Source organism: Eptesicus fuscus, chromosome 16 (genome assembly GCF_027574615.1).
Source record: "Eptesicus fuscus isolate TK198812 chromosome 16, DD_ASM_mEF_20220401, whole genome shotgun sequence".
Taxonomy (NCBI): domain Eukaryota; kingdom Metazoa; phylum Chordata; class Mammalia; order Chiroptera; family Vespertilionidae; genus Eptesicus; species Eptesicus fuscus.
Genome location: NC_072488.1, coordinates 65,598,229 through 65,609,528, shown reverse-complemented (window position 1 = coordinate 65,609,528; position 11,300 = coordinate 65,598,229).

Genomic DNA, 11,300 nt, shown 5'->3' with positions numbered 1-11,300 from the left:
ATTGGAAAAGGTCAGAATTTTCCACATGGAGCATTGATTCCTAGGCTTCTCCAGGAAGGGGTGATGGACAATGTATGTGCCTAGATTGGGTCCAGCACAATGTCTGATATGTCTTCTCTTCTATAAGCCCCAAGTAAATCCCACAGAGATGCTACTATTTTTTCTCCACTTAGCTGAGAAATGTTACACAGCCGGTAGTCACAGGAGCTTATATTTAAATCTATGCACTATGATTTTATCTCTGGACCCCTCTTCTATATCACCTGTTTAGAGTAAGATTCTCTGGAGATGATGTAACTGAAACCCAGGTTCGGCTGTCTGCTACAACAAAAGCCAGACTTGTGAGACAGGTGCTGGTGAGAAAGGAAAGAGGTTAATTTAAGGTTTAGCAACCTGAGAAGATGGGGGATTTCTGTCTAAAGCCCACTTCCCCACCTCAGAGCAGGCAAAGTTTTTATAAGGTGGGAAAGGGAAAGTAGAACAAGGAAATCAATGGGAAGGGTTTGTAAAGTTCTGTACTTGAAGGCCATCACAGTCCAGTCTGATAAAAACCTTGAAACTGGTCAAGTGATGGTCTGGTGTGCATCTTCCTGGTTTTGTTTGAAGGTTAGCAAATGTCCTAGAGTTGGAATTCCTAAAAGTCAGAGACTATATCTTCTGAAGTTAGTTCCTAGGATTCTTATACAAACACTAGAGGCCCTATGGATGAAATTCGTGCAAGAGTAGGCCTTCCTTTCCCCGGCTGCCAGCATTGGCTTCCCTCTGACACCCAGGACCTGGGCTTCCCTCTGGCACTCAGGTCCTGGGTGTCCCTCACAGTCCCGGCTTTGTCTGGAAGGTCGTCTAATTAGCATATTATACTTTTACTAGAGGCCTGATGCACAGAATTCGTGCATGGGGAGTTCCCCTCAGCCCAGCCTGTGCCCTCTCCAATTGGGGACCCCTTGGGGGATGTCCAACTGCCACAGTGATTGGGCCTAAACCGGCAGTTGGACATCCCTCTCACAATCTGGGACTGCTGGCTCCTAACTGCTCACCTGCCTGCCTGCCTGATTGCCCCTAACTGCTCTCCTCTGCCAGCCTCATCTTGCCCCCAACTGCCCTCCCCTGCCAGCCTGATCTCGCCCCCAACTGCCCTCCCCTGCTGGCCTGATTGCCCCTAACTGCCTCTGCCTCGATCCCCACTACCATGGCTTTGTTTGGAAGGAAGTCAGAAGTCTGGAAGATGGCCGGTCAACCTAGTCTAATTAGCATATTATCCTCTTATTAGTATAGATAGATTGTATAGGATAGGATTGCTTAAATTGGGGGAAAAACCTTTTTCATCAGGAGGAGATGATCTTGGCAGGCAAAAATACATAATCCATATATCTGGACTGATAGCCAGCCATATGCACTATACTGCCAAACCAGTCATTAAAAAATTGAACCGCTTTCTTATACCTTACACCAGTGGTCGGCAAACTGTGGCTCGTGAGCCACATGTGGCTCTTTGGCCCCTTGAGTGTGGCGCTTCCACAAAATACCATGGCCTGGGTGAGTCTATTTTGAAGAAGTGGTGTTAGAAGAAGTTTAAGTTTAAAAAATTTGGCTCTCAAAAGAAGTTTTAATCGTTGTACTGTTGATATTTGGCTCTGTTGACTAATGAGTTTGCCGACCACTGCCTTACACCAAACAGCTGTTGCCCTTAAAACCACTCCTCAGCCCCCACCTTAGGTTCTGCCTTTGCAGTTCACCCAGATCAGGTTCTTATTAGTCAGTTTCTATGCCAGTCAGTGTCAAAAGCTCCACCTCCTAGGCAGCCATTGGCTCCTCGTTCACTCAGATTTGGTTCTAATTGGTTGGTTTCTATGTCAATCAGTGTCTCTGGGCCTATCTCCAGGCCAGATCAGAGATGCAGGGCTGATCAGCAGCCCCCATGGCTGCTGGCGAGGCCCAGAGAGAAAGAGAGGCAAGGGCTGATCAACAGCTGCCATGGAGGCTGTGGATCAGATCCTGCTTCTCTCTCCTGGCCTCTCTCCAGGCCTGATCCACAGCCCCCTCGGCAGTCAGTGCTGGGTCGCTGCAGGACTGACTTCCGGTGTTCAGTCATCAGTTTAGCTGTTTGGGATGTTACAGGCCCTGGATCTATATATATAGAATATAGATTATTATAGAGGCTATTTACCTACAAGCTACACATTAGTCAGAGTCAGCATTCACAGAAACATTGTCAAAAGAATGGTGAGGTAGGTTAAAATTACCCATTATTATCTGAAACAGAAATATCTTTACCCTGCTGGTATTTATTACAGTCAAACCTCAGTTCTTGAATATCTCCATCTCACACAATTTGGTTCTCAACCAAGTTGTTCATGGAAAAAATGTCTCCATTTTCAAATAACCAGTTTATACTGATACATCAACATGATAAAAAGCATCTCTCAGGCCACAAACAAAGGAGAGAGTGTGTCTGTTTACCTCTAAACCTTGAGGTTGTCAACAAACAAATCAGGAAATTGTGCTGTGGATATGTTCCTGGTGTGTGTGTGTGTGTGTGTGTGTGTGTGTGTGTGTGTGTTTGCTTTTGTTGCTGGTGAAATGGACAATTAGCACAATTTTAAAACATAAAGAGGCCATCAGGTGTGCTGATGTTGCTAAGGGTGTGAATGTGTTCACAAGAAAAGATCACAGGCAATCAAAAAGGTAGAAAAACTGGTGCTAATTTGGATAAAGGAAAAGTAGTTAGCTGGTGACAGCATTTCGCAGGCAGTGCTATGTGAAAAATGAAAATGCTGCACCCCTGGAACAAGTGTTGAAAGTGACTGGTTTAAGGGTAGTATAAGAAGTGGTTCAGTAAATTTAAGAAAAGAGGTATTTGTTTATAGATTAAACAGTCCATTAGGAATGTGCTGTATATAATAAAGTTTAAAACACGGAACCCATTTAGGGTTCTCGAATGGATTAATATAATTTGCATGATTTCTAATACTAAAAAATATTTTCTGTTTTTGAACACATTGTTTCTTGAATAGCATTCTGGAATGAACTAAGTTTGAGAGCTGAGGTTCCACTGTATTAATTAAATTTTAGTCAATTATACTATACATAGGCATATCGATACTATCATCCCTACCAAAAAACCAAAATTCTGATTTCTCCTGAATTATGCTGTCTTTCCTAGTCCATCCTATATAATAAAAGCCTAATATGCCAAGTGTCCAGTCGACCGGTTGGCCATTCAACCAATCAAAGCATACTATGCTAATGATATGCTAAGCCCACTCAACCGCTTGCTCTGATGTGCACTGACCACCAGGGGCAAGCAGTTGACCAGTCAACTAGTCGCTATGATGTGCACTGACCATCAGGGGGAAGATGCTCTGACCAGTAAGTTAGCTTGCTGCCGGGGTCCAGCCGATCGCCAATTGGGACTGAACGAGACAGACTGGACATGCCCTGGAGCCCTCCCGCAGTGCCTCCCCAGCTGGCCAACCTCCCATGTCCCTCCGTGGCCCTGATTGTGCACCGGTGGGGTCCCTCAGCCTGGCCTGTGCCCTATTGCAATCTAGGACACCTTGGGGGATGTCAAAGAGCCAATTTTGGCCCAATCCCACAGGCCAGACTGAGGGACCCCACTAGTGCATGAATTTGTGCACTGGGCCTCTAGTCCTACTTAAAAAAGAGTAATATGCAAATTGACCGTACCTTTGCTACACCCACAAGCCACGCCCACCAGCCAATCAGAGCAAGTATGCAAATAAACCCAACCAAGATGGCTACAGCCACAGAGAGCAAGGTTTCCCAGGCAACGGAGGAAACCAAGCTTTCTGCCTGCCCTTGCTGGCCTAAGCCTCCACTCAAGCTACAAAGTTTCAATTATAGAAGGTAAACAAATCCAAACATAAATGGCGGCAGCCACGGAGCTAGAGAGAGCAGGCCAGGGTTGCCCCTGGCAATGGAGGAAGCCAAGCTTTCCACCTGCCATGGCCGGCCTAGGCCTCCACTCCAGGCTACAAAGTTTCAATTATAGAAGGTGAATTAACCCCAACAGAAATGGCTGCTGGCCACTGAGAGAGCAGGAGGCTTGGCTCCGCTCCAGGCTACAAAGTTTCAATTGTAGAAGGTAAATAAATTCCAGATACCAGGGCCTCCGCTTGGGTTGCCAGGGGGCATGGCTGGTCTGCAAACCACCACAGGCCCCTCGCTCAGGCTGCCCCATGCCCCAAGGGAACCCCCATCCTGATCCAGGACACCCTTCAGGGCAAACCAGCTGGCCCCCATCCCTGCACCAGGCCTCTATCCTATCTAATAAAAGAGTAATATGCAGATTGACCATCACTCCAACACACAATATGGCTGCCCCCATGTGGTCAAACATCTTGGCCCCATGTGGACACAAGATGGCCACCACAAGATGGCCCGCAGGGGAGAGCAGTTGGGAGGCACTAGGCCTGCAAGGGAGGGCAGTTGAGAAGGACCAGGCCTGCAAGGGAGAGCAGTTGGAGGCGATCAACCCTGCAGGGGAGGGCAGTTAGGGGTGACCAGGCTGGCAGAGGAGGGAAGTTGGGGGCAAACAGGCTGGCAGGGGAGCAGTTAGGCATCAATCATGTTGGCAGCGGAGTGGTTAGGGGGTGATCAGGCTGGCAGGCAGAAGCGGTTAGGGGCTATCAGGAAGGCAGGCAGGTGAGCAGTTGGTAGCCAGAAGTCCTGGATTGTGAGAGGGATGTCCACCTGCCCATTTAGGCCCCATCCCGCCTAAATGGGCAGTCGGACATCCCTCAAAGGGTCCCAGATTGGAGAGGGTGCAGGCTGGGCTGAGGGACACCCCCCCTCCATGCACGAATTTTGTGCACCGGGCCTCTAGTATGGTTATAAATGATGATCTCTCACTTGCTGAAGATCTTTTTAATGTAGGGTTTGAAAGTGTTCAAATCTCAGGCCAATTCCCTCCAAAGCCAACATTAGACTCTCAATTCATCAAAACTTCCCTTTCTTCTTTTAGGAATCATCATTCTGCAATCTTCTCACCCTCTGCTGGTTATTTTAAGAGTCAATTTAGAAACATAAAGGTACACACTGTAAAATCCACAAGATGAGAATATCCATAAAATATCTATACTATGTGTCCTGAATAATCTTTTCTCTTCACATCAGTTGCATACAGAGTGGGTGGGGTTTTAATAGATACTTCAAATTACAAATTGCAACATGTCATGGCTCTTAAAGGTGAATATATAAAACTGTCAAGAGTCCCGTGTTTCATCTCTAATGAAGAGGCTGTTTACTTGAAAGCTCCCAGGGACATACTGAATCTCTTAGCTTGAGAATCTGGGTACTGAATCTTCATCAGGTAAATATAATTGGATCAACTACTTAAGAATGCTATCAGTTTATTTGAAAATTGTTATTTTTTTATTCATTTGTGTATACATCTTTGTTTTAGGGGAATTCACATTTCTTAACCTTAGTTACTGAAATATGTTTTGCAGCCTTTGCTGAGAATGTAACATTAATATTAAATTATCCTATATAATAAAGATGTAATATGCAAATGGCTGTTACACCATGAAGCGTAATGACCGAACACGTAACGACTGGATCGTGGATCAGCAGGAGGGTGGGGCAGCGAGCTACAAGCAGGATGTGGAGAGCTACAGAAGGGGGCAGGGCAGCAAGCTATGGGGGGGGTGGGGGGCAGAGGGAACTACAGGAGGGCAGGTTAGTGGGTGGAGAGCTACAGGAAGGTGGCAGCGAGCTAATGGCTACAAGAGGGTGGCGGAGAGCTACAGGGTGGCAGGGAAGCAAGCTATGAGGAGGGGTGGCAGGGTGGAGGTAGCTACAGGAGGGTGGGGCAGCAGGCGGAGAGCTACAGGAGGGCAGCAGCAAGCTCCTGGCTACAAGCGGGGGGCGGAGAGCTACAAGGAGGGGTTGGGGCAGCAAGCTATGAGGGGGGTGGGGGAGGGGGGGGGGGAGCTACAGGAGGGCGGGACAGTGGGCAGAGAGCTACTGGAGGGCAGCAGCGAACTACTGGTGAGCTACTGGCACAGGGATTCCTGCGCAGGGATACTAGTTCTTACATAATTATAATGACATAGACAAGGTTATAATTCAGATAAATCCTTACAGATTGACCAGGAAAATCAGATGGTTCTTTAGTTTGTTCTCCTTTTACCAAACCGGAAACTTGGGAGAGTATTATGATTTAATGTACAGATTAGTTCACTGTGTCAAAACTTTTATTTTTAAAAAACATGTGTATGTTTTATCTGTCATTTCCCTTAAACAGTAAGCAATGGCTTGAATGCTGCTAAATTCTCTCAGCATGGAAGGGGGGTTTAGAGGGGGAGAGAGTAGGGTTGGTGGGGGTGGGGTTGGAAGCTTTATTAGTTCTAGGTTTTCTAATAATAAAAATTTGGATTGTGTAAGTATTTAAATAAATATTCTTTTCTCTGCTAGTAGGTTTATGGAAATAAATGGTGCAAACAAACATATAATTCTGGACAAAATTTTAGAAAATACACTCCACAAATAGCATCACAAGTCATATAATTAGACTTACTTGAATGTTTTCTGTAGACTTTCCAGTAAAATGACAAAGTAGAAGAGGATTGGACTGTCCTCTGAATATTCATAATCAATTGTATGCCTGTCCTCTTCTGGTCAGCACAAGGGTAGGGAGCTTGGCACTTAATCAAATGCCCATTTACCTGCAACTAGTGAGGCTGTAAAGGGAAGTTAAGAGTCTTATTCTTTTCACTTATTTCTAGTTACATTTAAAGTTTCCTCTTTCAGCTACCTGAAAACACCTTATTTTTATGCACATCCTGAATATAGTAAACATAAGGTTGACTATATAAAGAGATAGACTGAAACTAAATAACTGTTTTACCTATATACTAATTGATTCAAATACTTATATTGAAAACAAAAATTGCATTTTAATGACAAGTTAAGTGCCTAGTTTTATCCTCATATAATTGGAAATAGAATTTAAAACAAATTGCTACAAATAGGGATTTAAAGTGAAAATGTCAACTCAGCATTCCTTTTTTCCTGAGATATCACATCTTTTAAGTGAAATCATCTGTAGAGCAGGAGTTAAGGGAGGAAAATGGAGGATGGGGGAATGCTTTCTGATAAATCAACTACATACTCAACATGAATCGTCAAATTTAATATTTTAAAAATTCATGAAGAAATAAGTGATGCCAAATGTGCTTTAAGGAAAATGTCTGTTGAAATGATATTAATGGTAAGGCAGAATATAGCAAGGTGAACCACACTGATAATATTAAATTACCCCAAGAGGTTCACCAGTCAGAATCCCTGTGCAGAAATCTGCTTGCCAACTGTCGTTCCTTTTCCCATTGGTTTAGTTAAGGGTTGAAGTTCTTCTTGAAGTTTCGTTTTTAATCATCAGATCCCGACCTTACAGTTTTCGCTGACTACTTTCCTTCAGGCTGTCTTTGCTCCTGTCAATTTAGGATTTCCAGGGAATTCTTCTTCTTTGAAATGCATATTCCAGGCTTGAAATGCTGGCATATGTACACTGTAGAGTAATTGTGGAGGCCAAATGTTTAATTACACATGACAGCTGGAGCGGTAGGAGTCCTCGGCTTGCTGGAAAACAACGAATGCCCTCTGCAGCCTTAAGAGAAGAAGCAGAACTTTATATATATATTTACATTTCCACATGTTATCCACAAGATTTGTTTCTCAGTATTATCAGCTAAGGCTTTAATAAAAGTTCACCAATTCACACTTGAAGACATTTAAGTAAATATAAAAGCATTTTCCTCAAACCTAACCATACATGTTTACCACAAATGCAATTGAAAATTCTGAAGGCCTTTTATTGCCTCTAAAGGTCTTGAAAGTAAAGCCAGAAAACCCATATTAGGTTAAACAAATGATATAAAGACAAACTATAATTTATAGGAACACATTATCAAATAGTAATAAAAAAGTTTGATTGAATATTTTGCAGTCCACAATTCAATAAATTATTATTAGTGTATGCTCATCTTCTTGCAAGTTACACATTACTGTATCTCTAACTTTTATATAATAACAATAGGGGAAGTAGTATAAATATAATCAGAACATTTAGGTTACATATATTTTAATTAAAATTAAATTTTTTATTAGATGCATTGACATGGAAAAATTTGCCAATAGCGATTTTCTCCCAAATATAACCCCTTTGAACATCATTAGATGATTGTGGGGCATTACGTAAAAATAAGAATAGTGATAGTTCACAGTTTCCAACATTGTCTTGTGCACTTAGGTGCTTCATTTAATCCTGATATCCAATACCGCTAAACTGAGTTTGGTAATATTTGTGTTCCATTTTACAGATGAAAAAAATACAAAATCCTGAATGCCTCTCTTTGTAAGTGTCACTATACATAGGGCTTATCTTTGGGGTGGGGTGAAGGGACCAAGAGTGGCACTGTCTTTATTCTGCTATATTTACCAGCTTGAATTTGCTAAACAGACTTTTATTTAATGAAGTGTGGGTTAGTATTTGGTGTTTGAGAAAAAAAAAAGGAATGATTTCTATTAATCCTCAATAAGTATGCATCCCCTCTGCAGTGCAAGCTAAAAGAGAACAGGATGAGCATGAGCAATGTGATAACTCTGGATAGGACTGGAAAGACACCTCCTCTAGTCACTTCTTAATTGAATAAAGGCAAATTAAATTCTGGCACTGTCTACAATGCATTTGGCAATCATAGTTTGTCATCAAATTTCAGAGCTTACCTGCAAATGAAGCATTTATTTAATTTTAAATAGTGACATTTATTCATTTGCCAACTCTAAAAGTATGAAAATGTCAAAACCACTTCAAATTGTAATATGTAATTTAAAAATATATTCCATTTATGTAATTGTATGAGGCCAGCTGGTATTTTAAGGTTTTGTGAGTAATTTCTTTAACTTATTTTTAAACTAGAAATTGTTTGGAAAGATTTATTTATCTCTCTTTCTTTTGCACCTTTAGTATATGAGAATTTGCTTTTTTAAAAAATTAGGTTTCAAAAGCAATGAATGGTAAATGAATAAATAAAAATAGTTCAAACTTTATTGTATGCCTTAGGTAAGGGCATACCTTCTCTTATACCAGTAAGAGATGAATCTCATTGTACAGTCCATGGGAACTTCATCAAGGAATGTTACCTGGAATTGGGAATGAGAGAGTGAAAACATTTTATTGAACACATGTTGATGAAAGAAATTATTTTTTTAAAAACAACAACTTTATTTTCAAGACATTATTGTCTTCAGAAAGAGAAAAATTGTCTTTCTAGCTGCCAGGAATTGAGATTCAAACCATGAAAGACCATAACCAAATCTCATTTGATCTAACTTACATTACAAGAAAGAAACAAACCTAACTACCAAAGCTTCTTCATACCCTGAGCAGAGTTGGAAAAGAGCCTGATAAAACTGGAAAATAAGAGAAGGAAGAAAATGGCAGCCAAACAGGTAGACATGCTGTGCATCTCATCCTGAAGCCAGACTGGAAAAGCAACTAAATCAGAAAACATCCACCAGTAATTAACAAATTAGACACAGGTGAGGAGACAATTTTCAATAAGGAAGGGCAGGGGACACCTGGAGAATTATCTGTGTACATTCGTGTTCTGTTCCTTTTGTGTTGTTTCTTGTCTTGTAGTTTGTGCTGTTAGGACACCACCTCCACAATGGTTGGCACAACATAGTAGAGAACAAGCCACATAACCAGACACCCTGACAGGAGACTCCACCCACGAATGGGAAAATAACATTCAAGATCCAACTACATTAAGAGAACATAAATATCTCAAGTAGGCAGCATCCCTAGAATACCCAGCCCAGAAGACCTGAGAGACTGCATCACTGGGTCCCCCAAAACATTTACTACATAAGACAAAGTAAAAAAAATCTGGGTGGCATAGCAGTTTGATCTAATACATAGAAAAATTACAAAGGAATAGAAAAAATGAGGAGACAAAAAATATGAAAGAAAAGAAAGAATCACCAGAAAAGGAACAAATTGAAATGGAGGCAAGCAATTTGTCAGAGAAAGAATTCAGAGTAATGAATGGTTATATGGATGCTCAAAGGGCTGGACAAGAAATTCACCAACATGTGTAAAAATCAAGTGGAAATGAAGAATAACATAGCTGCAATAAAAAATACCCTGGCCCTAGATGATTTGGCTCAGTGGATAGTGCATTGACCTGTGGACTGAAGGGTCTCAGATTTGATTCCAGTCAAGGATATGCCTGGGTTTTAGGCTCAATCCCCAGTAGGGGGTGTGCAGAAGGCAGCCAATTAATGATTCTCTTGCATCATTGATGTTTCTATCTTTCTCTCCCTCTCCTTCCCTCTCTGAATTCAATAAAATGTATTTTTTAATAAAAGGACATCCTAGAAGGTTTCAATAGTAGACTGGAAGAAGCTGAGGACCTAATAAGTGAGTTAGAAGACAAGGCAGAAAAAAACATCCAAGCAGAGCAGCAAGTAGGGAAAAACAAAACAAAACTTAAAAAGCAGGAGGAGAGCCTAAGGGAGCTTTGGGAAAACATGAAACGAAACAACATCCACATAATAGGGGTGCCAGAAGGCAATGAAGATGAGCAAGGAATAGAAAACCTATTTGAAAAAAATGATAGAAAACTTCCCTGAGTTTGGGGAGAAAAAAGTCACACAAGTCCAAGAAGCACACAGAGTCTCAAACAAGATGAACCCAAAAAGGCCAACACCAATACACATCATAATTAAATTGGAAAACAATGACAAAGTAAGAATCTTAAAGACTGCCAGAAAGAGACAGAAATTTACCTACAAGGGATCTTCCATTAGACTAATTTCTCACAAAAACACATCAGACCAGAAGGGAGTGGGATGAAGTATACAAAGGGATGCAAAGTAAGGGACTGAATCCAAGAATACTATACTCAGCAAGATTATCATTCAAAATAGAAGGGTAAATCAGGAGTTTTGCAGAAAAAAAAAGGTAAGGGAGTTTATTACCACCAAGCCAGCGATGCAAGAAGTGCTAAAGGGAGTGCTGTAAAAAGAAGAAAGAGAAATGGAAGAGAAACATAGGCATAAAGAATAAAAATGGCCCTAACCGGTTTGGCTCAGTGGATAGAGCATTGGCCTGCAGACTGAAGGGTCCCAGGTTCGATTCCAGTCAAGGGCATGTACCTTGGTTGCAGGCACATCCCCAGTAGGGGGTGTGCAGGAGGCAGCTGGTCAATGTTTCTCTATCATCGATGTTTCTAACTCTCTATCCCTCTCCCTTCCTCTCTGTAAAAAAAATC